The sequence below is a fragment of the Sminthopsis crassicaudata genome, chromosome 3 (genome assembly GCF_048593235.1).
Source record: "Sminthopsis crassicaudata isolate SCR6 chromosome 3, ASM4859323v1, whole genome shotgun sequence".
Taxonomy (NCBI): Eukaryota; Metazoa; Chordata; class Mammalia; order Dasyuromorphia; family Dasyuridae; genus Sminthopsis; species Sminthopsis crassicaudata.
In genome coordinates this window covers 448,307,639-448,313,638 of record NC_133619.1, presented here as the reverse complement: position 1 = coordinate 448,313,638, position 6,000 = coordinate 448,307,639, and positions in this window count along the sequence as shown.

The following is a 6,000-nucleotide window of genomic DNA, read 5'->3' as shown; positions in this document are numbered from 1 at the left end:
TGAGTCACCACAATGCTTAACCAAAATTTCCAACCAATTTTTGAGGAAGTTGCAATACACCACAAACTTTTTACCACAAGGTCCTGGTAAGGCAGGAAATGGTATCTAATATTCTCTATACATGACATTTCTGACTACCTGCTTCAAAAAATTCATTTAAGAACAAAAGAACAGGATATAAAATAGAGAATCTTATTGTCTTCTTTAGTAAATGATAAAGGAAGGAATTAATCAATTATTTAGTAGTAAATTAACTTATTAATTTATTCCCTCTATTATCGCTTCATTTGTGAGTGTGCCTATGAAATATCACTATCAAGTAAGTTCCATTGCTTCTTTCAGGGATTTTTATCTATTTAAAGTGGTTTTTGACTACTGGTGTTTGAGTTCCTTGCTTAAGGGTAGCCTTCAAATACTCTTTGATCTCTAAAATTCTTAATTTGCATCTGACCTGTTCTTCCCATTAGTGCAGTATTTTTGGCATTTTAATGCCTTTTTCTTCATAAAAGCCCTTTAAAATTCTGTTCACCAGATATTTATTCAATATCTACCATGTGCAAATTACTGTGCTAGGTAGTAGAGCTACAAAGTAAAAAATGACAAAATTCTTACCCTCCAGGACCTAATATTCCGTTCTTTCATTTTGCCAGTTATCCATGAAATATTTTTATTTTATTTGAGCACTTGATCTTTACCCATGACACAATTCCATGACATATATCATTATGGATTTTAAAATTACTTGTTCTCAGAGTAGTCATTTATCTTATCAAAGATAAGATAATCTAGGACTCATTTATTGTATATTCTCTCCCCATTCAAACATTCTTTCTACACAAAACTGAAATCCTCTATTATGACTATCTAGCCTAATTTTACACCTCCCAAAATTTTAACATTTCCAGTTTATTTTTATTAACTTAATCAGTATAGCTCGCATCTTATTGTTAGTTTTTAGTTATGAAATATCCATTCACAAAGATTTTAAGAATTCACATCAATTAAACCATCTAAATTCCATCTTATAGACACTCTTAGGCTGTAACCAATTACTTATTCTTTTTTTCAGAGGAGAGGTCTTTGTACAAAGACTTTTAGCCTCTTAGAAATTGTGGTTTAACAGATGGACATATGACACATATGCAAATAAATGTAATATTAAAATGAATAGTGTGCATAATAAGAATGTAAGATTGGTACAAGTAAAATGTTAAACAAAATGCCAGGAAAGAAAAATAATTTCTGCCTGGGAAAGAGATGATAGAAAGATTTATTGACAAAGCATAATTTGAGTTGGGATTTAAAGGATGAATGTAATTTCAACAGATAGTTATATACTAGCAATAATTAATAGCATAAACCAAGGTACATAAGTGGAAAACAGCATATGCATGGAAGATGACAAAGTCTTGCTTGACTTAAGCATAAACTAGAAGGAGGGGAACAGAATAAAATAAGTCTGGAAATTCATTAGTGCTTGATTGTCTAAAGTTTTGACTCAACTTTTACTTGCTACATAATAGGGAGCCATTAAAATGATCTGAGCAGAGCCATAGCATAAAATCAGAGTCTCAAAGTTGGCAAGACCCTCAGAGGTCAACCCACATTCAAGAAGAAATTCCTTTTGCAATATCTCCTCTGACAAGTGGTCTACTGTGTAAATTGAAACATTCACTTTCATAAATACAAAATAGGAGAAATATGGCTATAGAGAAACTCATTCATAAAAAGTTCTTGTAGATCAACTAAATACAAATCAGCTGTGCAATATGACAACTTAAAAAAAAAAAAAGATCAATGAGAATTTGGGCAGTAATAAAGACTTAGTGTCCAGAAGAAGAGAGGTATTATTTCTTCTGTACTCTGGCCTGGTTAAACTATATCAGCATTATTTAGATCAGTTTAGAATGCTACATTTTAGGAAGAACACGAAGAAAAATCCCTGGAGATTATGTTATATGAATATCAGCTGAAAGAACTAGGGTTTGTGTATGTGTATATCTACATTCTAAAAAGACACCTAGGGGGAAGTCAGGAGGACCCAAGTTCAAATGTGGCCTCAGATACTTAACACTTCCTAACTGTGTGACCCTGGGCAAGTCACTTGACCCCAATTGCCTCAGCAGGGAAAAATACACTTAGGGGCACACAAGTATTTGAAGAATGACATAAATAGGAGAGATTAGACTACTTTTTTGTTTGGCCCTAGAAGATAGATCTGGAGATAATGGTTAGAAGTTGAGGAGAGACCAAATAAGTTTTGTTACATAAAGTGTGTGTGCAACAAGTCTGCCATGGATCCCATGTCTAAGAACTACATGTCTAAGGGAAATCAATGTTATGTTAATTTAGGGTTCTGATCACTATCTCTGAATGGAGGTGGACTATCCCAAGCTATATAATTTCCAAGGCTTAACTCCCTTCTTACCAACTGCAAGTTACACAAAGGTCACACCTACTGAATATCCCATAAACTAATTTATCCAATCTGATGGTGAACAGAAATCACAAAAGTTATATAGATGAGAATATATCAAATAATATGCAGAGTAAGTGAGATCTCCCAGTGAGAGCTAGATAGTGTCCCATATCTCACTTAGTCGAAAATTCCCTGTAGTCTCTATTATGGTAAGCTTGGGATAGGGGTGTGATCAAGATGTCAGCTCCTCTACATATTATCATCTTCCTAGAATCTTTCTCTCCAAGGATTTCTTCTTGAATAGAATCTTTTTTTTTTTTTTCTCAAAGCTAAAGGCTAAAAGAGCAAGATCACTTCTTTCCTATATTATTGCCAATTCTGCCCCTGATGCATACATGGAACATTGGGTGCAATCTTTTTTTTTTTTTAATGTTAAAAATTTATAATTCTTTTATATATATTTCCACAATTATCAGATCAAAAAAGAAAAAAATGAGAAAGAAAACAAAATGCAATAAACAATGAAAAAAAGGTGAAAATACTGTGTTGTGATTCACATTCAGTCCCCACACACCTCTTTCTGGATGCTTATAGCCTTTTTTTAAAAAATTAATTTTATAATTATAATATTTTTTTTGACAGTACGTATGCATAGGTAATTTTTTTTACAACATTATCCCTTGTACTCCCTTCTGTTCCGAATTTTTCCCCTCCTTCCCTCCACCCCCTCCCCTAGATGGCAGGCATTCCCATACATATTAAATATCTTATGGGTACAAGATATATGTGAAGAACCAAATTTTGTTTGTTGTTGTTGCAAAGGAAGAATTGTCTTCGGAAGGTAAAAATAATCTGGGGAGAAAAACAAAAAATGCTAACAGTTTACACTCATTTCCATTGGGTGCAATCTTGACCAATGAGGAGAGTTTTATGCAAATAGCTTTGAGTAACAGGTCACAGATACAAACTATCTCCAAGTGACCTCTTACCAGAGGACTTCAGAGACTAGATGCTCATCTGCTGGGGATGTTAGGAGATTCTTGACTACATATGATTTAGAATAGATGACCAGTTGAGGTGTCTTCTAGGATTGAAATTCTATGATTAATCAGTCTCTACTTGGTGGATTACAACAATTCGGAACCATCACTTGTGTAAGTTGGTATCTTAAACATAAGTGTAGTATATTATATTCTTCACTATTAATATTCACATTACTAGAACTGACCCATCATTTTAATTTGATGAAATCTTTTTGGATCCTGACTCTGTAATTCAACATGTTAACTGTCTCACAGCTATCACTTCAGAATTTAATAAGCACACCATCTTTCCTTCCATCCAGTTAATCAATAAAGATGTTAAACATAGCTGGGCTGGGGGCAGTCCATCAGAAACTTCTATCACACTGGCAGAACTATTTATTTGGACTTAGGGTTCTACCAATTATAATTCATCTAAATGAATTGTTATTCAGTATACATGTTTCCATTTTGTATACAAATAATTTTCTAAAATACCTCACTAAAATCCATTATACTATGGGGCAGCTATCTGGCAAAGTAGCTAGAGTATTGGGTGTGAAGGCAAGAAGACTCATCTTCCTCAGTTTAATCTGACCTCAGATACTTACTAGCTGTGTGACCCTAGGCAAGTCACTTAGCTCTTGTTGCCTCAGTTTCCTCAATTGTAAAATGAGCTGGAGAAGAAAATGGCAAACCACCGAAGTATCTTTTCCAAGAAGACCTCAGATGGGATTACAAAGAGTCAGTCTTGATTGAAACAACAGAACGACATATCATATCTGTAGCATTCCCCTTTTCTCTTAAATCTATACATGAGGAAAATTAATATGAAAAGGATGGTTTATGGAAGTAGAGAGGAAGTATCAGAAGACAGAAGACTTGTAGAAAGACTATTGCCAATAGTCCAGATAGACAATAATATCTACATCAGGATGGTAGCCTGGAAACAGAGGAAGGAACTGATGCAAGAGATAGGGAGATAGGACAAGGCAGCAAATTTAATTTGGGAGTTAAAGGAGAATAAGAGATAATAGCAAGTTTTTGAAAAGAGAAAATTGGGTAAATGACTAAAAAAATAAAGTTATAAAGAGGATCAAATTTTTGTAGAAAAGAAATATGTGTTAAATATGTTGAATTTGAAGTATTAGAAAGCCATTCAGGTGGGAATGTGTTGAAGGTAGGTAGGAATGAAGGTTTAGAGCCTGAGAAAAATTTCTGGCTCTTGCCATCTGCTTAAGGTAATAGCTTGAAATTGCTGAGGGGAGAATATATAAACAGGAGAAGAGGAAAGAAAAGAAGAAAGGAGATGAAAAGAAATGAGACAAGAGGAGACAGGATCTGGCTTCACATCAGCTTTGTTCTGACTGTATTAATCCAATGAGACTCAAGCTAAATAGCTAATATCTAGATACACTAAAATTTCAATGTAGCTAACAGTGCTTTGCTTTTTTTTTTTTTTTTTTTTTTTTAATTCCTCCTTGCATCTTTCTTTTCCAATCTCCATGGAAACTGCCAGATTCTGTGTGTGTTCTGATTGTGCTAGAATTTAAATGCTAACGTCTATGGGTTCACTCTAAGCTGACTCTGCAGATAATAAAGTGCCACCAAATAAAAAAGGTCAAGTAAATATGACCAAGTGTGGTTCTCTGGGTTTGATAGATATTTATTCCCTGGATACCTCATTGACACTCTTAGTTTTTTGAAATCTTAAAGAATCTTAGTAGGTAGGGGCAGCTAGGTGGCGCAGTGGATAGAGCACCATCCCTGAATTCAGGAAGACCAGAGTTCAAATTTGATCTCAGCCACTTAACACTTCCTAGCTGTGTGACCCTGGGCAAGTCATTTAACCCCAGCCTCAGGGAAAAAAAAAGAATCTTAGTAGGTAGAAATTAAATTATGGAACTTTGAAGGCAATTCCCTTTACTACTTTGGAAATATTTGGAACCAATTAAAATCTCCTTAGGACCATCTGATAAGAATTCCTTTACTTTTCCATGTTGAACCTGTATTATAATTTTACTTATCTTTATGTCTGTTCCTCAAGACTTTCCCTTAAAACTTCTCATTTTCCAAAGTCAGCTCTTCTATCTGTGTCTTTATTCTCATTCCCTTTTCCTTCCTCATGAATCTTGACACATCAATCATATTATTCTCTCTCTCTCTCTCTCTCTCTCTCTCTCTCTCTCTCTCTCTCTCTCTCTCTCTCTCTCTCTCTCTCTCTCTCTCTCTTGCTTTCTTCTTCGATTTCTCCTACCACTCTGGCTCTTTTCCCTTTTGATCAGATATATATTCATCTTTCTGATCCTAAAACAAAGACAAAACAAATGAACAATAACAACAACAAAAAGCCACCCTTCACCTTGCAACAGAAAACTACACGAAACTATTTTTCCACTTCTTGTTTCAGTTTAAAATTTCTTGAAAAAATTAGTCTTATGTCCCATAGTAAGTACTTACTCTGATAATTGAGGTCTTTGGGTTTATTGTACATAAGACTACAAAGTTCATTTACTTTTGTATGATACATACCTATTCTATTCCACTTCTAAGACTGCT